Raw genomic sequence first — 26,315 nt, forward strand, 5'->3', positions numbered from 1 at the left:
GCAGAGAGGCTTCACCCATCAATAGAATTAAGGGCCCCGAGTCTGCTCGGTCCCACAGTTCAACAGAACCAGTGCCCTGCTCAGACCCTCAGCTTCCAGAACCAACTTCTGTGCTGAGAGTGGTGGTCCTCTCACTAACCTTCCCACCCCCAACTCCCCCTGCCAACACACTACATACATACCATGACCATCTTGACAAGCAGGGCATTTCTGGGAATTGGCTCGTGTCCACATAAGAGAGATGGTCCATGAAGCAAGGTTTATGCACTAAGGTGTCAGTAGAAAGAACAACAGATGGGTCAGATTTGCCCCGTGACTATACCGCCCTGCGCTGCCAGTACTGAGCCCACATACCACCAGGGGATTTTGGACTCACCACCGAGACCTTCTCGGGGGATGGCGCAGAAGATCCCCTACCCGATCGAGTGGGGTGTCACAATGGAGCACTTGAGATGAGGTCTGTGTCTGGAGCTGTGGATCCTGGTCTTGAACGCCACACCTAAATGGGTAACTAATGTTGAGGGGTGTGGATGCCCCGCCCTGCCCTCTATCAACAGCCTGTGGTCTCAACTGGAGAAGGGGAGGGTGTGTGTTGGGGGGGGGGGGGAGGGTTGCAGGCAGCCTAGTTCTCTTGCAAGCACTTGGCCCTCCAACCCCCACCCCCAAGACACTGGCCCAAACAGAGACAGATGTAGATCTAAGCCAACTTTAAACCAGATGCTTACTCTACCCTAAACCAATACCAACCTGCACCTCAGATCCAACTGTGTCCCTCCAGAAATGGCTTGTCCTCAAGGGACTGGAGGGCCAGCAGCTATGCATGGCATCATTTACTTTCTAATATAATGCCTACTCTGTCCTCCCCACCCACACCCCTGATGAATCACAAGCCCACTCAACTCTTCTCAAGAGAGGAATGGGGTGGACCCCATTATGGGTACTATCCTCCACCTAACACTCCATTGCCAGAAGCCAGCAGCCCTCACAGAACAGTTCCTTCCCTGGGAGAAGAGGACGTAAAGAGTGATCTTGACAAACACACACAAATGCACACACACACGTGCACACCCTCCTCCCCTACCCCAATCCCCGGGGCCCCAAACTCACACTTTACCACATTTTTGTGTGATGAGAAGCCTCTGGAGGAGAAGTGAGCTGGTTCCTCTCTTCCCCTCACCAGGACCCACTGGACATCCACCTCCCAACCTGGAGGTTCTGAGTTGGATTTAGGAAGTCCCTGAAAGCTCCAGCCGGCTCACTGTGTCTCACTTGGTCCACCTCCACCCTCCACACATCCTCCCATCCCTCACCTGCATCCTGCACATGCCAGCAGTTTTCCAAAATTTGAAAACCTCACTGAAATTGTTTCTTCTCCAACAAGTTTACCCTAAGGCTCTCACCCTCACCAGCCACTCCCAACCCCACCACAAACCGTATTTTCCCTTCCAGCTCACCCACGCAATTAGGCTCACCCACCAAGCACTGAAGCATTCACCACATACCCTTATTCTCAGATCCTTCCCTTACCAATGTTGTATCAACTGTGTCCTCCCCATTCATCTGATGCTGGACCTATCAGATAATAATGGTATTTGTTAAGCACTTACTATGTGCAAAGCACTGTTCTAAGCACTGGGGTTACAGGGTGATCAGATGTCCCAGGGGCTCACAGTTTTAATCCCCCATTTTACAGATGTGGATCTGAGGCACAGAGAAGTAGGTGATTTGCCCCAAAGTCACACAGCTAGCAAGTGGCAGAGCTGGGATTCGAACCATGAACTCTGACTAGATGCAAAAGAAAGCGACCTTACAATGTGGAAGACAAGGCATAACTGAAGGTTATAAGGGAAGGAAACACCATAATGAGAGCAGAGAAGTGGGGGACAGGTGTGCTGAAGTGATGCATTAGGGCTGCAGGTAACATGTCCACTCATTCTGTTATATTGAACCCTCCTAAGCATGGAGTACCAGTGCTCTACACAAGTAAGCACTCAAATACCATTGTTTGCAGGAAGGAAGTGTCTCAGAACGTACACAGCCTCAGAGAAATGCTGGAGAAAAAAAAAGGCAGTTTGAGTGGCCAGGAAGCCTTTTGAGATGGAGTTTTAGACATTTCACCCCACTATCACCCCTCACCCCTGCAGCCATGGCTCAGTGGCAAAAGCCCAGGCTTGGGAGCAGAGGTCATGGGTTTGAATCCCTGATCTGCCACTTATCAGCTGTGTGACTGTGGGCAAGTCACTTAACTTCTCTGTGCCTCAGTTACCTCATCTGTAAAATGGGGATTAACTGTGAACCTCATGTGGGACAACCTGATTACCTGTATCTTACCCCAGCACTTAGAACAGTGTTCTGCACATAGTAAGCGCTAACAAATACCAACATTATTATTAATGAAGTCAGGAATAGGTGAGGGGATGATGATACCCCTAGCAGAACAGGTCCTGCCAGGAAGTCTTTCAAAGTATTACCGGCCCAGAAGAGCTCCCAGTTCGCCAAGCCATATGCTACCCATGCTTGGCACATACCTAAGCGCAGTAACAAATACCCATTTATTTAAGCCAGAAAACAGAACTCAGCGGTAACCCCCAAACTGCAACCCGCCTGCCTCCATTTTTTTTGCCCTAAACTCACTAAACCCACTAATAGTGACACAAAACACACACAACTCTGAGCAGATTGAGTGACTGCCCCAGAGCGCTATATAGGGCCCAGTGATGGTAGCCTTGAATGGAAGCCCAGCTGAGAGTGCGAGATCAGGCATATCCCGCGGAAGAAGCCCTATCTGCTTCACTGGAGAGGGATGGCTGTGGGAAAGTGGGGGGTGGAGGGGAAAGGGGAGCAGGGGAGAGGGATCTATAGCCTGAAGGTCATGGATTCTAATCCCAGCTCTGCCATTTGTCTGCTGTGTAACCCTGGGCCTAGTCACTTCAACTTCTCTGAGCCTCAGTTACCTCATCTTCTAAAATGGGGATTGAGCCTGTAAGACCCATGTTGGGACAGGGATGTGTGCCCAACCCAGTTGCTTCAATCCACAGGGCTTAGTACCAGTCCCCGACACACAGTAAATGTGTAACAAATACTATCATCATTATTATTATTTAAGGGTTTGTCCAGGGAAACAGATTCCTAACAGCTGTCCAGGGTGTCTCATCTCTTGACCCCCCATGTCCTGACTCAGTTCCCTCCTCACAGTCTCCACATCCGGGCAGCTGACACTGGACCCCAAGAACAGTCAGGGCAGCTTGGCCCTTCAAAGCAGACAGGCTGTCCACTCTCCTCACCTTCAGAGCCTTCTTAAAATCACAAATCCTCCAAGAGGTCTTCCCCTTCTAAGCCTTCATTTCCTCTATCGAATAATAATGGTCTCTGTTAAGCCCTTACTATGGGCCAGACACTGTACTAAGCACAGGGAGGCAGTGTACTAAGTGCAGAAGAGAGTGAGAGAAGAGGAAGAGAGCTGATTTTGTTTTTATTTTGTGCATGGGTCTTGTGTTTTACTGTTTCATCATTCCTGATGTGTCCATTCCCAGTCTCTCAGAGCAGGAGAAGGAAGCCTAGAAGATTGCAGACAATCTAGTTTTTGGGGGTGGCTGGTGGGACAAACACTGTTTCTTTGTCTGAGACTACAAGGCAGACTCACTCTCCCCTTCTCCCTCACACCCACGCCCACGCCCCCTCCAAGCCACAGGGCTCAATGCAGAGCCCTCCTCTGGGTAGGAGGCAGTAGAATTTGGGTCTAATGGAAGTCAGGTGTCACTAGAGCTTCCCCACCAGCCCTGAAGAAAACCCATCTGGAGTTGTGGAACCTGGTCTTTGAAGATGCACGTGGACTAGTGAGCCTGAGGGGCCGGGTTCCCCCATTCTGCCCTCTGCAGTCCACCTCTGTGGCCAAACCCTTCAGTCTCCAGCAGACTCAGTTGATTCATAGTTGGAGGGCGAGGGGCAGAGATTTCAAATTAACTAGGAGTTTGTTGCAGTCTCCATTTCCCTCTCCCCTATGAAACACTGAACCCATCATCAGGAGAACTGCGCTGGATAGACAGATGACCCCAGTTATGCTGACTGCAACACTCTGCCCTATTGATCCCTTAGTGGCCCCCTTCTCAGAACCCCAGCTCTGTTACTCCAGGAGGGCCTCATTCTCCAGAGACTGGAGGTCCCAGCACAACTGCACAAGTCAACCTCTACTACCAAGCCTGGCTACTCCGCTCCTCCCAAACCACACCCCTGTAGATGGTCTCAGACGGGAGTCTGCCAGACTCTGCTCCTTAGAGTCAAATGGAGTGGCCACATTGATGCCACCCTTTCCTACTCCAGATATAGAATCCCAGAAGCCACCAAAGACACAGAAGGGTTCCTTCTCCAGGGATTGAGTATGCGGAGGGTGACCCTGCAGGCAGCACTGTGGACAGAGGGATATTGGACCTGTATATTGAATTTAGGTGCTCAGGTCTCCTCAGTGCCACAGTCAAAATACAACAGAACCAGTTCCCTGCACAGAGGCCTACAGCAACCAGAACCAGCCCCCACCTCACTAATTTATCCAAAAAACTAACCCCATCTCTCTCTCCCTCTCTCTCTCTCACACACACCACCACAAAACAAAGAAAAAATAAACCTTCCCTTTGTCGGTGGCGATGTGATCCACAGCTCCATCTCTCCAGGGTGGGCAAATCTGAGAATTGATTTCAACAGACCCACACTGCAAGGGGAATGGTCCTCAAAGTCCAGGGAGAGCTGTTGAGCAGTCTCTGTTTGGAGACTAATAGCCAGTCAGATTCTTCCTCAAGTCATCCTACACTGAGTTGTGTACTGCAGGGGTGTTGGTGTTCCGGGACTCCTATCTGCATCCGAGCCAAGGGACACATCTAGTGCAGGGGGTGAGGGTGGGAGACTTGTGACTCACCACCAAAAGCCTCCTCTGGATAGGGGCAGTAGAGCCTGGAGCACGGAATCTGATGGAGGTGAGGTGTCATAAGAGCTTCTCCGCCTGTCTTGGCTAAAACCCATTGGGACTTGGTGGAGCCTGGCCTTAAGACACATGTGGATTCCAGGCAGCCTAGTTTTCCTGCAAGCACCTAGCCCTCCACCAGCCCCCTCGTTTCCCAAGATGCTGGCCCTAACAGAGAGGTGTGGAGACAGACCATGCTTAAGCAAGCTGCTCAGTCTACACTAAACAAATGCCAAACTGCAGCTCAGATCCAACATGTCACTCCAGAAATGGCTTGTCCTCAAGGGACTGGAGGTCCAGCAGCTAAGCATGGAATAAATCACTTTCTAATACAATACCTGCTCAGGCCCCGACCCACACCCCTGGATGATAATAATAATAATAATGATAATGCTGTATTTTGTTAAGCGCTTACTATGTACAGAGCACTGTTCTAAGCACTGGGGGAGATACAGGGTCATCAGGTTGTCCCACGTGAGCGCTCACAGTTAATCCCCATTTACAGATGAGGTAACTGAGGCACAGAGAAGTTAAGTGACTTGCCCAAGTCACACAGCTGACAAGTGGCAGAGCCAGGAGTCGAACCCATGACCTCTGACTCCAAAGCCCGGGCTCTTTCCATTGAGCCACGCTGGTTAGCCATCATGATAACAAAATCCATAAAAGGTGTGGGGCTAGACCGCCTAGGTTGAAGTACTGCTAAGTGGCAGTCCTAAAATTTCGGTTCCCACTGCAACTTCCCGCTTCATGAACCTCTGCTTCAGTGCTCTCTGCCAGGGGTTTCCACTAGTCCAAGTCCTGTACTGCGGAAAGACCAGAGGGAGAAAAAAAAGCAAGCAACTATCTTGAAATTTCCTCCTTACTAAAATTTTCTTTAGCATCCCCAACGCCCCCATACAGCTAGAATGTGCGCGTATGCACACAAACACACACAGTTACTACCAAACCTTGATGAGCTCACTTGACTCTTCTCAGAGAGCAGTGGGGTGGACACACTGATGGCCACTATCCTCCACCTCGCACTACATTGCCAGAAGCCACCAGCACTCACAGAAGGGTTCCTTTCCTGACCTTGACACCCAGACACATTTTATTTTCCCTTCCAGCTCAGCCATTAACATGTATCCCACCCACTAAGCGCTGAAAAATGCACTCCAAACAATTAAATACATATCCTTATACTCAGATCTTCGCTTACCTGTATCGTATCGTCTGGGACCACTCCATTAAAATGATCCTGAACCTATAAGATTGGAAGGGGGACTCTTGGAGAATCCAGAAGACAAGCACATCTGAAGGTATAAAGGGAGGGAGACACCATAATGAGAGCAGAAAAGTGGAGGCAGATATACTGGAGAGTCAGGGCTGCAAGGAACCTGTTCTGCTAAATCTGTTGTACTGTCCTCTCCCAAGCACTTAGAAAAGTACTCTCTGCACATACTAAGCATTCAGTAAATGCCACCGATTTTGACTGCAAGAGCGGTAGCATCCTGGAGAACTTTCACAGCTACAGAAAGAGGCTGGTGGAACAAAGAGGCAGTTGAAGAGTGAGGGAGCCAAGCTGAGATGGACTATTAGGATCTTCATCCCAATACCCATCATCCTATGCACTACAAAGAGCATGAGGTCAGATAGGTGATGGATGATTCCTCCTTCCTCTCTACCACCCACCCACACAACAGACTGCAGGGAGGCCTTAGCCTAGAACCTGGCCTAGAACAGCTTCCAACTAGCAAACCATAAAGCACTGGCCAGCTTCACCCTTCACTCTAGACTGACCCCCTACCCCCTGCACCCTCCCAACTCCCTCAGAGGTAATCACTGTCAGCGATCAAGGGGTTCAGCTCTGGAGGGGCTAGAGATGAGCAGGGTGACCCTGTGGACAGGACTGTGGTTCAGGGAGGATTGACCCATCCATAAAATTAAGCCTCCCTGGTGTCCTTTCTCAGTCCCACAGTCAGTGAGACAAAACAGTTCCTTCTTTCCAACAGGTCCTTAACTGCTGTTTGCAAACCAGCCTCAGGATGAGAATGACAGGCCCCTCCATTCACTTCCTCCTCATCCTTGCATAATCCTTACTGATCCACACATGGCCCCATGCACCCTTCCTATAGAGATGAAAGCTCAGGTCCTGATTTTACTTCTCCATGGGAATCACCTGTCCTGCATTCTCACTGCAGGGGGAGCAGTCCTCATGGCCCAAAGTGTGGTGAGAAGCTTCTGGTCCCTCTCGTTCCCTTCACCTGGAACCCTTGGAGCATCCACCCCCAGATGGCTCAATGAGTGGGGTTTAAGAAGCCCCTGCAAAGTCCAGCCCCCTCTTTCTGTCTCACATGGACCACAGCCACCCACCTTACACAGTGGACATGCTAGTTGGTCTCCCCCCCAAACTATAAGACCGCTATCGAAATCATTTCTTCTCCAATAAGCCGTTCCTAACTAAAAACTCACCATGTTCCCCATGCCCAACTCCCCCAAAAAACACACAACATACACATACTTTATTTTCCCTTTGAGCTCACCCATGTGTTTTGGCACACCCCACAAGCACTTAAATATTCACCCCACAACTCACTACTTGTCAGTTATGTGACTTTGGGAAAGTCACTTCACTAGGCCTCAGTTACCTGATCTGTAAAATGGGCATTAAAACTGTGAGCCCCCCATGGGACAACCTCATTACCTTGTATCTACCCCAGTGTTTAGAACAGTGCTTGGCACATAGTAAACACATAAATACCATCATTATCATTCTTCTACTCAGACCCTTCCCTCACCCAGCCTGTGTATTTGGGTCCTCCTCATTCAACTGATGCTGGACCTATAAGATTGAAAGGAAACTACGTTAGTATGCTGAAGAAGAAGCATATCTGAAAGGGTTAGGAGAAGACGACACAATGTTGAGAACGGAAAAGTGGCAGGTACAGTAAGGTGATAAGTCAGGGCTGCAGGAAACTTATCTTAATTCTGCACTACTATACTCTCCCAACCTTGCAGTACAGTGGTCTACACCTAGTAAGCACTCAATAAATACCACTGATTGATTGCAGGAAGCAAGTGTCTCTTTGAATTTCTATAGCCACAGAGAGAGGCTAGAGAACAAAGCAGTTTGAGGAGCCAGGAAGCCCTCCGTGATGGAGTGTTAAGCCCTTCACCCCACTACCCCACCCCCCTCACAGGCATGAAGGAGATCAGGAAAAAGGTCAGGATGATACCTCCCCACAACAACCTGGCAGGGAAGCCTTTAAAGAAATTACCAGACCCAGAAGAGTCCCCTCCACCCCCACCACTAGCAGCCAAAAGCAGATTCATAGTTACCCAAAAGTTAACACCTCATTGAGCCCCAACAGCTTTTTCCTCCTCCCAAACTCAACAGGCACAGACATAAAAAAGAAAACTCATTCAGCTCGGAAATGCCCTCCCACTCTAGAGGCTTATATAGGTCAGGGCGGGGCCCTGCCTGACGTCAGTAATCCACCTGATTGGGAGCAGCTGGGTTAGAGATCAGGTTTCCCGGGAGAAAGCCCCAGCCACTTCGATAGAGGAGGGGGTGGTTGTGGGGAAGATAGGGTAGGATAGGAAAGGGGGTAAGGGATAGGTTAAGATTGGATCTGTAGCATGAAAGGGTTTGTCCAGGGAAATGCAAATTACAAGCAGATGTCTAGGGGGTCTCATCTCTGTCTTGACCCCCCCACCCCACCTTCCTGTCCTGTCTGAGTTCCCTCCTCACGGGCCGCTGACACTGGACCCAAGGAACAGTCAGAGCAGCCTGGACCTTAAAAGTAGACAGACTATCACTCTCCCCACCTTCAGAGCCTTCCTAAAATCACATCTCCCCCAAGAGGTCTTCCCCCACTAAACCCTCATTTCCTCTATTTAATAATAATAATTATGGTGTTTAAGCACTTACTATAATAATAATAATCAATACTTATGGTATTTGTTAAGCGCTTACTTATTTGCCAAGCACTAAGTGCTGGGGTAGATATAAGATAATCAGGTTGCCCCACATGGGGCTCACGGTCTTAATCCCCATTTTACAGAAGAGGTGACTGAGGCACAGAGAAGTGAAGTGGCTCACCTAAGGTCACACAGCAGACAAGTAAGTACCAGAGCAGGGATTAGAACCCACATCTTCTGACTCCCAAGCCCGTGCTCTTTCAACTAAGCCCCACTGCTTCTCTGTGTGCCAGGCACAGCACAGCTAAGTACCGAAGGGAGGGAGAGAAGAGGAAAAGAGCTGAGTTTGTTTTTATTTCTTGCATGCGTTTTGTGTTTTACTGTTTCATGGCTCCTGATATGTCTGTCTCTAGTCTTTCTCAGAGTTGGAGAAGGAGGCATAGAAGATTGCAGACAACCTAGTTTTTTTGAAGGAGGGTTGGGAGGCAAACACTGTTTCTATTTCTGAGCCAACAGGACAGACTCGTTCTCCCCTTGTCCCCCACACCCACCGCCCGCCCCCTCCAAGACACAGGCCTCACTGCAGATCCCTCCTCTGGGTAGGAGGCCTTAGAGTCTGGGTCTAATGGAAGCAAGCTGTCGCTGGGCCTTCTCCACCGGTCCTGACGGAAACCCATCGGGAGTTGTGGAACCTGACCTTTCATTCAATAGTATTTATTGAGCGCTTACTATGTGCAGAGCACTGTACTAAGCGCTTGGGATGAACAAGTCGGCAACAGATAGAGACAGTCCCTGCCGTTTGACGGGCTTACAGTCTAATCGGGGGAGACGGACAGACAAGAACAATGGCAATAAACAGCGTCAAGGGGAAGAACATCTCGTAAAAACAATGGCAACTAAATAGAATCAAGGCGATGTACAATTCATTAACCTTACGAGACACATGTCGATCAGTGAGCCTGAGGGGCCAGGTTCCCTCATCCTGCTCTTTGAGATCTGCCTCTGAGACCAAACCCTTCAGTCTCCAGCAGACTCTGTTGTCTCATAGCTGGAGAAGGAGGGGTAGGAGACTGCAGACAACATACGTTTCTTTTCCAGACACCATTTTCCCTCTTCCCCACCAAACACTGAACCTACCATCAGGAAAGGTGAGATGTATAGACAGGCCACTTCAGCTAAGCTGACTGCAACACTCCGCCCTTATTTATTTATTCATTCTTTGGATATTTATATTCATGTCTGCCTCCCCCTCTAGACTGTGAGCTCATTTTGGGGAGAGAATGTGTCCGTTTGTTGTTAGATTGTACTCTCCCAAGCGCTTACTACAGTGTTTTGCAAACAGTAAGTGCTCAATAAGTACGATTGAATAAATGAATGAATGCCCTACTGATGCTGAGAGGCCCGTTCCTCAAAACCCCAGTTCTGTTATTCCAGGAGGACCTCATTCTCCAGAGATGGAAGGTCCAGGACAACTGCACAAGTCAACTTCTAGTACCAAGCCTGACTACTCTGCTCCTCCCAACAACCCCCCTCCTCCCAGCAACCCTGCTGACTGAAAATGTGACATGTGCCTTATCTGTGTGACAGCAGGACCTGTGTGTCAGAAGACTTGAGATCTTGGAGGTGCCTTGAGCAGCCAGTGAGCTTCTCCCTTTAGTTATTCATGGCACCCCAGTGATCTCAGAGCTGAGAAGCAGGAAAGAAGGAAAGGAAGAAAACAAAGAAAGAAAGAACTTTCCTATCACAATCTTAGTGTAAATTGATTTCAGCTCTTCTGAATTAGCCTCATTACCTTAGAAACAGTAAATTAAAATGAAACTCGACAAAATTGTAGGGGTTCTCAATGAACTAGGGCTAAGGGTTTTGCCTCATTCATTCATTCTTCAGTATTTATTGAGCGTTTACTATGTGCAGAGCACTGTACTAATTGCTTGGAACGTACAAATTGGCAACAGATAGAGACTGTCCCTGCCCAGTGATGGGCTTACAATCTAATCGGGGGAGACAGACAGACAAAAACAAGAGCAATAAATAGAATCAAGGGGATGAACATCTCATTAAAACAATAGCAATAAATAGAATCAAGGTGATGTACATCTCATTAACAAAATAAATAGGGTGATGAAAGTATATACAATTGAGCCAACGAGCACAGTGCTGAGGGGAGGGGAAGGGAGAGGGGGAGGAGAAGAGGGAAAGGGTGGAAAAGAGGACTTAGCTGAGGAGAGGTGGGGGGGGGGTAGAGTGGGAGCAGGGGGAGCAGAGGGAAAAGGGGAAGCTCAGTCTGGGAAGGCCTCTTGGAGGAGGTGAGCTCTAAGTAGGGTTTTAAAGAGGGGAAGAGAATTAGTTTGGCGGAGATGAGGAGAGAGGGCATTCCAGGACTGCGGGAGGACGTGGCCCAGGGGTCGACGGTGGGATAGGCGAGAACGGGAAATGGTGAGGAGGTGGGCGGCAGAGGAGTGGAGAGTGCGGGGTGGGCAGTAGAAAGAGAGAAGGGAGGACAGGTAGGAGGGGGCAAGGTGATGGAGAGCCTTGAAGCCTAGGGTGAAAAGTTTTTGTTTTGTGCGGAGGTTGATAGGCAACCACTGGAGGTTTTTAAGAAGGGGAGTGACAAGCCCAGAGCGTTTCTGCAGGAAGATGAGCCGGGAAGCGGAATGAAGAATAGACTGGAGCAGGGAGAGAAAGGAGGAAGGGAGATCAGAGAGAAGGCTGACACAGTAGTCTAGCTGGGATATAATGAGAGCCTGTAATAGTAAGATAGCCGTTTGGGTGGAGAGGAAAGGGCGGATCTTGGCGATATTATAAAGGTGAGACCGGCAGGTTTTGGTGACGGATTGGATGTGTGGGGTGAACGAGAGAGCCGAGTCAAAGATGACACTGAGGCTGCGGGCTTGAGAGACGGGAAGGATGGTTGTGCCATCCATAGTGATAGGGAAGTCAGGACGAGGACAGGGCTTGGGAGGGAAGATGAGGAGCTCAGTTTTGGCCATGTTGAGTTTTAGGTGGCGGGCAGACATCCAGGTAGAGATGTCTTGTAGGCAGGAGGAGATGCGAGCCTGAAGGGAGGGGGAGAGGACAGGGGCAGAGATGTAGATCTGTGTGTCATCTGCCCAGAGATGATAGTTGAAGCTGTGAGAGCGAATGAGTTCACCAAGGGAGTGAGTGTATATGGAGAACAGAAGAGGGCCAAGGACTGACCCTTGAGGAACCCCAACAGTTAGAGGATGGGAGGGGGAGGAGGAGCCTGCGAAGGAGACCGAGAATGAACGGCCAGAGAGATAAGAGGAGAACCAGGAGATGATGGAGTCCATGAAGCCAAGGTGAGATAAGGTGTGGAGAAGAAGGGGATGGTCAACGTGTCAAAGGCAGCTGAGAGGTCAAGGAGGATTAGGATAGAGCCTCAGCAAAACCAAGTTGTGAGTTCTAATCGCACTGGTGGAAGTGGAATCTTTTTAAGATCCTAACACCAGAGCCAGGAGTAGAACACAGACCTCCAGCCTCAAGAGGCTGTTACTTTTCCTCTAGGCTACAGCAGCCCTCATAAGGGAAAGCCTCCTTCATCCTGTTTCAAGCCGAGGAGAAAGAAAGAAAAAGAAAGGAGAAAGGAGAAAGAAGAAGGAGAAGGGATTTGCAGACAGTGCAGTTTCTCCTTTCTCACACTCCCCACCCGCCCCACTCCTCCCCGGCCTCCGCCCACCAAGCTCCCCACCACTGGCTTCCCGAGGAAGGATGGGAGTATAGGCAAAACCCGACAGGTTGACTGCTACACTCTGCCTCACACATAACACCAGACCCCCAGAGAGACCCTCAGTACTCCTGGGGTCTGAGATACCCAGCAAGGCTGCAGGCTGGACAGACATCTGTTTCCCGTATAACGCCTGCCTTCTCTGCTCCCTGGATTCCATCCATCCCAACCATCCCCCCACTGCTGCCTGCCTCCTCCTAAACTCGCCATGGTTCTGCCTCTCAGAAAAGGGGTTGGGGTGGACACAGTCACAGTCCATCTGATACTGCAGCTCTCCCTTTCCCTCTTCTTTCCCCAAGAGGAGGCCACTGGTCCCACAGAAACACATATTTTCAAGAAATCCAGAGCAGAAAGAAAGGAGTATTAAATAAAGCAGAGATGCAAACATTTCCTCTGTACAAGTGAAGCTTTTACCAGTCGGACTATCAAGTTGGCATTTTTCTACCGTGAATGGGAATTGGGCACAATTTTCTTAGACTTCCTCAAATTGTCCACAAGGCCTAGAAACCTCATTGTACATTGTGTGAATTGACCTCCAGGAACCCACACTTCAGTGGGACAGTCCTCCAGGCCGGGGAGAGACACTGACCAGGGTCTGTAGAGAGAGTAATAGTTGGACGGTCTAAGCTTGGTCATCCCGGGCACCGCTGGGTGATGAGAGGGGAGAAAGAGAAGGACTCATGACTCACCCCCAGCTTCTGCAGGAATCCTCATCTGGAGCCATGGAACTGAGCTGGAGAGATGACAGGATTACCGATCTCGAGATCTTGGGCCTCCCAACCTGCGCTCTGGAAAAAGCTGAGAACCATGTTTGTTAGACATATATTTTTTGCGGCTGGGAGGAGGAAACCAGCAGTATCGGAGCAGGAAAGAGATGCGTAGGGGGGTTTTAGACATGCTAGTTTGGAGCAAACACTAGTCTCCCTATCCCCTAAAAACCCTGACCCTAATGCCAAGAGAGGATACACACAGAGACAAGAAGCTGACTGCTGCAATGTCCTATTAAGACTTGCCCAAGATCTCCCTTGCCCCCAGATCCCCAATTGTATTACTCCACAAACTCCAGTGCCCTCTAGACTGAATGCCTGTTGTGGGCAGGGCATGTGTCTGTCCTAGGGATACCTTCCCAAGCGCTCAGTGTAGTGCTCGGTACGCAAGAGGCACGCCATCCATCCGATTGATTGATTGATTGATTGATTGATTCATTGAAGGGGCAGAACCGCATACAAGCTGGATAGAATTCAGTTTCTGGTACAATACCTGCCTTCTGCCCTCCCGGCCCACAGCCCCGTTGACTTGGTCTCAAGCAGGAGTCCTCACAACTCTGCTTCTCAGAGAGAAATAGGGCAGAGGCATCGATAGACACCCCATCTTCCTTCTGACATTAGATCCCACAAGCTTCCACATTAAGCCCAAAAGGGCCCCTTCTCTGGGGACCGAGGCAGGAGAGTGACCCTGCAGACAGAACTGCATTGCACTTTCCAAGCGCCTAATATAATAATAATAATAATGTTGGTATTTGTTAAGCGCTTACTATGTGCCGAGCACTGTTCTAAGCGCTGGGGTAGACATAGGGGAATTAGGTTGTCCCACGTGGGGCTCACAGTCTTAATCCCCATTTTACAGATGAGGGAACTGAGGCACAGAGAAGTTAAGTGACTTGCCCACAGTCACACAGCCGACAAGTGGCAGAGCTGGGATTCGAACTCATGAGCCCTGACTCCAAAGCCCATGCTCTTTCCACTGAGCCACGCTAATATAGTGCTCTGCACACAGTAAGCCCCCAATAAATACGATTGAAGGAATGAATGATTATAGTCCTAGGGAGGCCTGACTCATCTATAGAATTAGAGGCCCTGGGTCTTCTCAGTGCCAGGCAAGTCAGAGAGAACTGGCTTCCTGCACAGAGCCCAAGTGCCTGGCCTCCCCTGACTGGCAGCCACCTCATGAATCTTCTTCCTCCCTATTATTCACACACACACACACCCTCCCCCCTTTGGGGTAGTAATGGAGCCCATTACTGGGAGTTGACTCTGCCCACAGCGTAAGAGAGATGATGGTCGAGGCCGAGGAGAAGCACTTAGCTGCCCTGCTCTGGAGAGACCAGAACCACCCTCCGGTCTGAGAGCAGCAGCCTGCCCCCTGGTGGCACTAATCGGGATTCGGGGCGGCTGCGCCTCTCTATCGCCGCCTGGTGGCAACAGGCATTGGCCTGGGAGGCTGCCCTTTTCAATAGCCCCGAGATGCTACTACCTATTGTTCTGTGCGGTTTCGCCTATTGTATCATCCCCCGGGTGACATCGACCATTTTTTATGGTGTTTGTGAAGCGCTCACTGTGTGCCGGGCACTGTACTAAGCGCTAGGATAGAGAGAAGCTCATCAGTCTGGACACAGTCCACGTCCCTATTAGGACTCACAAATCTTAATCCCCATTTGAGAGATGATATAACTGAGACTCGGAGAAGGGAAGTGACTCGTCCAAGGTCATCCCGCAGACAAGTGGCCGGGGCTGGATTTGGAGCCAGGTCCTTCCGGAATGTTGCCACCAGGCGGCGCTGCTTCTCTCCCAGATGGTGATTCTGGGCGGCCACGCTTCTCTATCGCCATCTGGTGGCACTTTGCTCCTACTGCGCCGGCTTCCTCCCTGGGCCTCCGGCTCCTCTAGGTCGCTTCTGACTCCTTTCCCGGGCCCTCCCCCGGCCTGGAACTGCCTCCCTCTCCCCATATGCCAGACCACCACTCTCCACCTCTTCAGAACATTATTAAGATTATTAAGGTCGCAACTCCGCCAAGAGGCTTTTTCTGATTAAACCCTCTTTTACCGCCCCCCCACCCCCCCACCGGCTTCTTTGCCTTTCTGTATCCTCCTTAGCCTTGGATCTGTGACCTGTGGACATTCCCTATTTTCCCTGCAGCTCTTATGTGCATATCTGTAAGCTATGCATTTGTGTACAGAAATTTAGCGACTGTGAGCACAGAGGGGGTAGTTGATGATAATATTATTAATAATTATTAGTAATGTGGTTTTCTTCAGCACAAATATGCCAGGCCATGTACTAAGCATTGGGGTAGATACAAGAAAATCGGTTTGGACACAGTCATTGTCCCACGTAGAGCTCACAGTTGCAATCCATATTATACAGATTAGGTAACTGAGGCCCAGAGGAGTGAAGTGACTTGCCCAAGGTCACACAGCAGACACGTGGTGGAACCAGGATTAGAACCCATTACCTTTTGATGCCCAGGCCCATTCTCTAGCCACTAAGGGGAGAATGAAGTGAAAACACACGGTGATTATTGAGCATTTACTTTGTGCAAGGACTGTAGGATGTCCTAGGGGGTGCAGGATACTGAGTTATTATGATATTTGTTAAGTACTTCCTATGTGCCAAACACTGCTTTAAGCGCGAGGGTAGATACGAGGTAATCAGGTTATCCCACATGGGGCTCTCAGTCTTAATCCCAATTTTACAGATGAGGTAACTGAGGCATAAAGAAGTTAAGTGACTTGTCACACAGAGGACAAGTGGCAGAGATGGGATTAAAACCCACATCCTCTGGCCCTCCAGCCCGTGCTCTTGCCATGAGGCCAGGTTGCTGCGGGCAGGCAATGCGTGTGTCCTATTGTATTCTCCCAAGCGCTTCATACCGTGTTTGGCACGCAGTAAGTGCTCCGTCATGTCTGGCCGTTGGGAGATCTGGCGTTGGGAGATCTGGCCCCGGAAGACATGCCTGAATGAGCGACTGTGGAGGTACAAGTCACTCCACCCTGCCCTCCGTCCCTAGCTAAAAAAGACATGCGTTGGACACTTCGGGCCCCAGGGGAACCATTTGTCTGATAGAAAGGGAGAGATGGGGTGAGGGCATAAACAATCCAGTTTCACAAACGTGCGCCTCCCCCAAAACACGGATTGCCCAGTAGAGATGAGATTTGACAGTCGCAGCTAAGCACACTGCTACATCTTGCAGCTCTAAACCCTTAACTAACACCATCTTCATATTCCCCAGTCCATTAGTTGTTCTCCAGGGACTGGATGCCCAGAACAACTACAGACCGGGCCAAATTCAGGCCCCACATTCCCGCTGAATTACGCCAGAACTGAAGTCCGCACGGCTCTGCTCCTCAAAGAGGAACAGGATAGGCGTGCTAATGCTACCCTGTCCTACTCCTGATACTGGACCCTTCCTCTACCCCCCAGAAGCCACGGCTGTCGAGGCCACAAGCGTCCCTTCTCTGAGGACTGAAGCTGTGCAAAATGAGCCCGTGAACAGGACTGGGGGCAAAGGGAGGTTCGATCCATTTAGAGAATTAAGGGCCTCGGGTCTTGTCCATTCCACTGCCGGGTCAGACCAAACCGGTTCCCTGCACAGAGCCCCAGTCTCCGTTTCCAGCACCAGCCTCTGTGCTGGGGGTGGCAGCCCCCTCCTCTCTTTTCTTCTCATCCGGAGATGAACTCTGAAGAATGGAAATCCAAGTACAAACATATTCACCAACCACAAACACCACTTTCCCTCAGAGGTAGTGGCACAGCTCCTGACTCCATCTCTCCCCAAGGATTATTATGGTGGTATTAGTTAAGCACTTACTATGTGCCAAGCACTGTTGTAACTGCTGGGGTAAATACAAGGTCATCAGGATGTCCCACTTGGGGCTTACAGTCTTAACCCCCATTTTACAGATGAGGTAAATGAAGCACAGAGAAGTTAAGCACCTTGCCCAAGATCACACAGCAGGCCAGTGGAAGAGATGGGATTAAAACTCACATCCTCTGACTCCCAAATCCGTGTCCTTTCCACTAAGCCACGCTGCTTCTGACAAAGTCCCTGACCCTTGGGTCTCACAGTCTAAATCCCCATTTTCCAGATGAAGGAACTAAGGCCCAGAGAAGTAAAGCGATTTACCCCAAGCCACTCAGCAGACAAGCGGTGGAGCAGGGATTAGAACTCATGACCTTCTGAATCCCAGGCCTGTGCTCTGTCCACTACACTGGGCCGCTTCTCTTGGGAAATGCGCTGCTGTGGACATGGAAGGGGTCCCCACGTCCATAGGAGCTACCACTAGCAGACATGGTGAGGGTCCCCACTTGCAGAGAAGGGTGTGTGGGGCTCCAGGTCTGCTCATTTGGTCAAGCCCAAGTCAGCTCCCTGCCCCGAACCCCAGTTCCTGAATCTGGAACTAGGCTTCGCGTGAACAGCGGCAGCCCCCTCCTCATTACTCTCCCCAGAGCTAACCCCATCTTTCATGCACGCAAGCAAACACACCCCACCTTTGCTTTGAGTGGGACTGCACTACAGAGCTCCATCTTTCAGTGGTGGGGTGCATTTGGGAATTGACCTGACTGCCCAAGTGCAGGGGGATAAACTTCAAGGGTGGGGAGTTGTGATGAGCCACAACTGTAGAGAGAGCAGTAGCCAGTAGGATTCTCTCCTTGGTCATCCAGCCCCCATCTGCAGAGTTCTGGAGGAGAAGACCTGTGGGGCTTTCCTCCTCTCAGAGTTTAGAACCAATGGACCCAGAATTAGGGGTCTTGGAACGTACCATAAATGCCTCCTCTGGAGCTGGAGAAGAGGATCTTTGGTCTCATGGGAGAGAGGCGACCCTGGAGCCATCCTCCCAGCTCATGTGTTATGCCACTTCATTTCCCCCTGCACTTAGCTGGTCACTGGGTAATTCGATTCCGCTGCTTTGGACGCTCCCGCTGACGGTAGGGAAACGTCAATTTTCTAAAGCCTGACAGGTCCTGACTCTGCAGAGAACCAGCCATGAGCATCAGGAAAGCCCTTTGGCATCAGGATCGCGGAGCAGGTGACCAGGTGATGATGCAGAGACTCTTCTTGTGAATTAATCAGGGATGAGCTCTACTCAGGGAAACCAAAGGTCTCACGGTTCCCCCAGGCTTTAACCACTTGATAAATTAATCGTTGGAATTTAATGAGCTCTTTCAGTGTGTAGAGCAGTGGACTGTGCTTGGGAGAGGCCAAGAGAACAGAGTTGGTAGGCACGTAGACATACGCAGACATACGAGGTAGACAATCACACCTCCCCCCTTCAAAGCCCTCGTGAAGCCTCACCTCCTCCAAGAGGCCTTCCTGGACTAAGCTCCCTCTTCTCTCCGCTCCCCCTTCCCTCCACATGCCTCCGACTCACTCCCTTTGCTTCACCCCTCTCTCCCTGCCCCAAAGCACTTGGGTATATATGTACATATCTATAATTCTCTTTATGTACATCGATGCCTGTTTAGTCATTTTGATGTATTTATCTACAATTCTGTAGATTTATATTGATGCCTGCTTACTTGTTTTGAAGTCTGTCTCCCCTCTTCTAAACTGTAAGCCTAGTGTAGACAGGGATTGTCTCTCTGGCTGAATTGCATTTTCCAAGTGCTTAGTACAGTGCTCTGCATACAGTGAGCACTCAATAAATGTGATGGAATGAATGAATGGATGAAAGTGTTCTCTGCCCAGAACAAGCTTACAGAATTGAAGGACTGTCTAGAGTCAATTAATCAGAGGTATTGATTGAACCCTTACTGTGGAAAGTGTGGTAATGAAACTGCAATAATTGAGGCACCACCTTTGGTGGAAACAAAGCCTTACCCCTGGTGACCCCATTTTGTGCAACAGGGAAGAGAACTCTGAAAATGCCAGTATGAAAATGATCTTCTGGTTTAGAAAATCCTTTGTAACTTGCCGAATTTTACTACCGACCATTTGAGACTATGGCAACAAGCTCTGGCGCCTAAGATGACCTTATCTGGGAATCAACATGTCTATGGGAGTGGCTGAAATGCACATCTAAGTGTGTGGGGGCTATTGTGGGGATATAAAGGTAACCGAAAAAGCGTGACTCCCAAGGCGTGGTGTTTGATCATTCTGCAGAATAAAATTTGGTGACCATGGAAACCATGAATGGTCTCATCGACCATGCAGAGCAACAAACAGGCATGATTTTACAAGTAACATTACTGGGTGCTGAGCACTGTACTGAGTGCTTGGGAAAGGACTAGACAAAAGAGTTGGTAGACACATTCCCCGTCCACAACGAGCTTATGCGGACGTGTGTAGCGGAGAAGAGGATGAGACGTTACTTGGAAGTTCTCTTCAGTGAGGAGTAAGACTCTCATTCCACCTTTCTGGATGCTCCTGTTTTTAAGTGGTATTTTGTTAAACCCTTTACTATGTGCCAGGAACTGTTCTAAACACTGGGGCAGATATGAGCTGTTCAGGCGGGACACGGTCCATGTCTCATGTCACAGTCTTCATCCCATTTTACAGATGAGGTAACTGAGGTAGAGGGAAGTTAAGTGACGTGTCCAGGTCACATATCAGATAAGCGGCAGAGCAGGGATTAGGACTCAGGTCTTTCTGACTTCCGGGGCCAGGCTCTCTGCACTAGGACACACTGCTTAGCGCTTAAATGCCATAATAATACTAATGACATGGCTTCAGCTGTCACATCAGAATGAATGACTCCCAAAGCCATCTCTCCACCCATCTGCTGTGTGAGAGTGGGAAAAGCTTTTTCTTTCAGGACAGTGTCATCAAGTCATCAATTATGCTTCCACTCAACTATTTCCCCTCTCTGCAATTTATATCAATGCCCGTCTCCCCTTCTAGTCTGTAAGCTCGTTGCGGGCAGGGGACGTGGCTTCTAAGATGTACTGGACTCCTCCAAGCGCTCTGTACAATGCTCTGCACACAGTGAGTGCTTGATGCCATTAATGAGCTCATCGTGATTATATAACAATTATACCACTTCCGCAAATATTTAGATAGACTCACAGCAGCATCCATAAATACCAGCAACCCAAAAAGTGATTATAAGAGAGAGATTTTGCCCTTCGGAATTGGAAAAACAGAAGTAATCAGAAATCACGGTATTAGCTCCACGAGGGCCAGGGAATGCGTCCAACTTGATTTACCTGTGGCCCCCTCAGCTCCTGATACAGGGTCTGGCACATAGTAAATGCTTGACAAATACCATTATTAGTAATAACATACTGTATCATGTTGCTATATTAGCACTACCGTATTGTATCATACTGTATCATGTTGCTATATTACCGATTTCGTTTATTACTGTTTATTGTTGTCAGTGCTGCCACCCACCTCTCTGGCCGCGCCATGTCCCTCCTCCCCCCCTCCGCCCTCCCGCTCCTTCCTATCCTCCCCTTCCCCTTCCCCTCTCTCGCTCAGCTCTTTCCCGCTCTCTCCTCTGTCTCCTCCCCCCCTCCCCTCTCCCGCCCTAGAACCCCACTTTACCAGCGTTACCCCTCTTCCCCCTCCCCCTACTCTTCCCCCCACCAAACCCCCTCCTCACCCCCTCCCCCCTTCTCTCTTCCCCACCCACGCCCCATCCCAGTCCTCTTGTCCCACCGCTACCCCTCATCCCCCTCTCCCCGTCCAGGGCCCCGCCACCTCCTTCCCATCCAAACCCTCCCCTCCCCCCGCCCTTCCCCCCCTCCTCCCCTTGCACCCACAGCTACTTTCAAGTGTGGCCTCTGGAACCCCCGCTCTATTACAGGCAAGCTACCTTTCATCCATGACCTTTTCCTCTCTCGCTCTCTCCTCCTCCTCGCCCTATCGGAAACGTGGCTCTCTCCCAAAGACACGGTCTCCGCCGCCCCTCTCTCCAGCGGAGGCCTCTCCTTCTCCCATTCCCCCAGACTCACCGGTAAGGGAGGAGGCGTCGGCTTCCTCCTCTCGCCCCGTTGCCGCTTCCGCACTATCCCTCCTCCCCCCTCCCTCTCCTTCCCCTCCTTCGAAGCCCATATCATTCGCCTCTACCACCCCTTCCAGTTACTTGTCGCCGTCATCTACCACCCTCCCGGTCCCACCTCCGACTTCTTCAACCACCTTGACCCCTTTCTCACCTTCCTTCTCTCCTTCTCTCTGCCCACTCTGATCCTTGGAGACTTCAACATCCATATGGATGTACCCGACGACTCCTCTGCCGCCCGCCTGCTATCCCTCCTCGACTCTGCCGACCTCCTCCTCCACCATACCGCGCCCACTCACCGACTCGGTCACACCCTTGATCTCGTCATCTCCTACCGCTGCACTATCTCCTCCCTCACCGACTCTGAAATCCCTCTCTCTGACCATAACCTTCTCACCTGCCTCATCTCTCACACTCCCTCCCCCTGCAAATCTTCGCTACTGCCCCACAGAGACCTCCGCTCTCTCGATCCCATCCGTCTTTCCAATAGCATCTCTCCTCACCTTGTCGCCCTGTCCTCTCTTCCCACTCTCGATGATCAGGTCTCCGCTCTCAACTCCACCCTCTCTACTCATCTCGACTCTCTCGCCCCCCTTTCCCTCCGCCGCTCTCGCTCCCTAACCCACAGCCCTGGATCACCTCCTCCGTCCGCCTCCTACGCTCCTATGCTCAAGCTGCTGAGCGCTGCTGGCGAAAGTCCAAGGACCAAGCCGACCTCACACACTTCAAATTTATCCTTTCCTGCCTTAACTCTGCCCTCTCCTCCGCCAGGCAAAGCTTCTTCTCCTCCCTCATCGACACCCATGCCCGTCACCCCCGCCGATTGTTCCGGACCTTTAACTCTCTCCTTAGGCCCCCTGTTCCTCCCCCTCCCCCATCTCTCACCCCCAATGATCTGGCCACCTATTTCCTCACGAAAATCAACACGATCAGGTCTGAGCTCCCCAAAGTCACCCCTCCGCCTCTCCCCTCCCCCCCGCCAACCCTCTCCCCTACTTTCCCATCCTTCCCTGCAGTATCCTCAGAGGAGATCTCCTCCCTCCTCGCAAGTGCCACCCCCTCCACCTGCGCCTCGGACCCCATTCCCTCTCACCTTCTTAAAACCATCGCCCCTGCCCTCCTACCTTCCTTAACTTCTATTTTTAACCACTCAATCTCCAATGGCTACTTCCCCTCTGCCTTCAAACATGCCCACGTCTCCCCCATCCTAAAAAAACCCGCTCTTGACCCCACTTCCCCCTCCAGTTATCGCCCTATCTCCCTACTACCCTTCCTTTCCAAAATTCTAGAACGAGTCGTCTACAATCGATGCTTAGAATTCCTTAACTCCCATTCTCTCTTAGACCCCCTCCAATCTGGCTTCCGTCCCCTCCACTTTACCGAGACTGCTCTCTCTAAGGTCACCCATGACCTCCTTCTTGCCAAATCCAATGGCTCCTACTCCATTCTGATCCTCCTTGACCTCTCTGCTGCCTTTGGCACTGTCGACCATCCCCTCCTCCTCCATACCTTATCTCACCTTGGCTACACGGACTCCGTCCTCTCCTGGTTCTCCTCTTACCTCTCTGGCCGGTCATTCTCGGTCTCCTTCGCTGGAGCCTCCTCCCCCTCCCATCCTTTAATTGTTGGAGTTCCTCAAGGGTCAGTTCTTGGCCCTCTTCTGTTCTCCATTTACACTCACTCCCTCGGTGAACTCATTCGCTCTCACGGCTTTGACTACCATCTCTACGCAGATGACACGCAGATCTACATCTCCGCCCCATCCTCTCCCCCTCCCTTCAGGCTCGCATCTCCTCCTGCCTCCAGGACGTCTCCACCTGGATGTCGGCCCGCCACCTAAAACTCAACAAGAGCAAGACTGAGCTCATCTTCCCTCCCAAACCCGGTCCTCTCCCAGACTTCTCTATCACCGTGGATGGCACGACCATCCTTCCCGTCTCTCAGGCCCGCAATCTCGGTGTCATCCTTGACTCGTCTCTCTCCTTCACCCCATACATCTTATCAGTTACCAAGACCTGCCGGTTTCACCTCTACAATATCGCCAAGATCCGCCCTTTCCTCTCCACCCAAACGGCTACCTTACTGTTACAGGCTCTCGTTATATCCCGGCTAGACTACTGTGTCAGCCTTCTCTCTGACCTCCCTTCCTCCTCTCTCGCCCCGCTCCAGTCTATTCTTCACTCCGCTGCCTGGCTCATCTTCCTGCAGAAACTATCTGGGCATGTCACTCCCCTTCTTAAACAACTCCAGTGGTTGCCTATCAACCTCCGCTCCAAACAAAAACTCCTCACTCTAGGCTTCAAGGCTCTCCATCACCTTGCCCCTTCCTACCTCTCCTCCCTTCTCTCTTTCTACCACCCACCCCGCACGCTCCGCTCCTCTGCCGCCCACCTCCTCACCGTCCCTCGGTCTCCCCTATCCCGCCGTCGACCCCCGGGTCACGTCCTCCCGCGGTCCCGGAACGCCCTCCCTCCTCACCTCCGCCAAACTGATTCTCTTTCCCTCTTCAAAACCCTACTTAAAACTCACCTCCTCCAAGAGGCCTTCCCAGACTGAGCTCCTCTTCTCCCTCTACTCCCTCTGCCACCCCCCCTTTATCTCTCCGCAGCTAAACCATCTTTTTCCCCTTTTCCCTCTGCTCCTCCACCTCTCCCTCCCCGTCCCCACAGCACTGTACTCGTCTGCTCAACTGTATATATTTTCATTACCCTATTCATTTTATTAATGAATTGTACATTGCCTTGATTCTATTTAGTTGCCATTGTTTTTACGAGATGTTCTTCCCCTTGACTCTATTTATTGCCATTGTTCTCGTCTGTCCATCTCCCCCGATTAGACTGTAAGCCCGTCAAACGGCAGGGACTGTCTCTATCTGTTGCCGACTTGTTCATCCCAAGCGCTTAGTACAGTGCTCTGCACATAGTAAGCGCTCAATAAATACTATTGAATGAATGAATATAATAAAATGGGGATTCAATCCCCCTTCCCCCTCCCTCTTACACTGTGAGTTCCCTGAGGGATGGGGACAGAGTCTGACCTGATCATTCGAATCTACCCAGTGCTTGGAACAGTGTTTGGCATATAGTGAGTACTTAATAAATGCCACCATACTTATTATGCAGGAAGAGGTGAGGGCCAGCTGGTTTCTTATCAGATTTCTGTCCCTTCTCTCTCTCCCTTCCCCTGCCGTGTTAACTAGAAGATCAGTGTTTGGCTCGGCAGCCTGGATATTGTTGAGGAGGGAACAAGGGAGATTATGAGATTATCAGTAGGGTTTATTTCATGCAGACCACTTTACTAAGGGCTTGGGAGTCTTCAACAGAGCTGGCAGACACACTCCCTGCCTTCAAGTATCTTACATTCTACCTGGGGAGGCAGACAGTAAAATAAAGTTACAGGTAGGTGGGATATTTGGGGCACAAGTGTATTTGTGGGGGTGGGCATGCACATGTCTGCACCACACAGATGGGCTCCCTCTACATGGGTGTGAACGTATTGGAGTTGTCTGTTTGGGGGTTCATGCATTTGCCCACCTTCGATGTCTTCATTCTGTGTGTGTTTATTTACAATCCCCTGTCGTCGGCTTCAGAATCAGTCATGGGTTCTAATCCCAGCTCCATCCTTGGCTGCTATGGGACCTTGGTCAAATCACTTCCCTTCTCTGTCCCTTACTTACCTCATCTGTAAAATGGAGATTAAGACAGTCATCCCACTGTGGGAGAGGGAAAGTGACAAACCTGATTTGCTTGTGTTCCACCCCAGCTCTTGATACCGTACCTAGCACGTTTTGGGTGCTTAAATACCACAGTTGATAACTTCCAGCTCTGCCCCTTGTCTGCTGTGTGACCTTGAGCAGGTCACTTGACTCCTTCGAGCCTTACGTGCCTCATGTGTAAAATGGGGAGGGAGACTGTGTGCCTGATTGGGACGGGACTATGTCCAGTCTAATTGACTTGTGTCTACCCGACCTCTCGCTGTGGTGCCCAACACATGTTAAGTACTTAAATACCGCAATTATCATTATTACTACTACCATTACAGCAGAGTGAGTAGATACATTCCCTGCCCACATGGAGTTCACAGACTAGACGGGGAGAATACATGCATATAAATGAATTATGTCTATTCTAATATTTAAGCACTTAATACCACACGTATTGTGTTTATTATTAGAAAAGGGGAGGGGAAAGCAGAGACCCAGACAAAGGGACACCACTAGAGTCACACTGCAAGTCACTTAAATCTCTTCAACATGACTGATTCACTGATTGACCACGTAGTGGAGCCTGGGACAACCTCCAGGCTGAACCACTGCCCACCTAACCCCTGTTGCCCGCTCTCTGTCTCTTGGGCCTAAGAGGGTCATGCCTTTAGGCCTAGCCCAGCCTGATAAAGCTGATAGGGGCAAGGAGAAATAATCTAAGATTCCCCCACCCATGGGAGCTCTATTCTTCTGTAGACTCTAAGGCTGGGTCCGGGGAAGAGGAAAGGAGAAAAAGAGGGTGACATCACCCTCTCTTTTTGCACTCCCAAGTCCCCAGACCCCTTACCCTGACTGGCTGAAACTAAAGGAATGAAATGTAGAGGGAGGGAGGAGGCTAGGTTGTCAATCTACATAGTAGAAGCTGGTGACATCCTCCTGCTTTAAGTAACAGTGGATGCCCCCCCAATGATAATCCTTTTGGGGAGTAGAGGCAGCTGCCACTGGATCAAGGGACTCGGTAAAGAGGAAAAGAGTATCCATTTTAATTTCATACAGATGCATTCGGGCTTACAGAGCCCAGGCCGCCAAGGGGACAGAGAGGGGAGGAGAAGAGGAGGGGGCCAGACCATGCCATTTCTGTTGGTAGGATGGGGGAAAACAACTATGCATCTTCCCACTCTAGCAGGTGCTGCTAGTCCTCTCCCCTCCTCATTCTGCTCGTCCAGAAGAGATGGAGGATATAGGGTAGTCACACACACACACACATACACCAAGACAGGCACACCCCTGATT

At 50.5% G+C, this 26,315-nt stretch overlaps 1 long non-coding RNA gene across 1 annotated transcript; it reads right to left on the bottom strand.

Moving 5' to 3' along the window:
* Positions 1-182: 182 nt before the first annotated feature.
* On the bottom strand, positions 183-6,214 carry LOC114811254. Its single transcript, XR_003758927.1, has 4 exons — positions 6,153-6,214; positions 1,528-1,572; positions 377-499; positions 183-267 (listed from the first exon to the last, which is right to left on the bottom strand). It is a non-coding gene; the product is annotated as an uncharacterized LOC114811254 (long non-coding RNA).
* Between the last annotated feature and the right edge of the window lie 20,101 nt (positions 6,215-26,315).

The sequence above is a fragment of the Ornithorhynchus anatinus genome, chromosome 4 (assembly GCF_004115215.2).
Source record: "Ornithorhynchus anatinus isolate Pmale09 chromosome 4, mOrnAna1.pri.v4, whole genome shotgun sequence".
In the NCBI taxonomy this organism is placed as follows: domain Eukaryota; kingdom Metazoa; phylum Chordata; class Mammalia; order Monotremata; family Ornithorhynchidae; genus Ornithorhynchus; species Ornithorhynchus anatinus.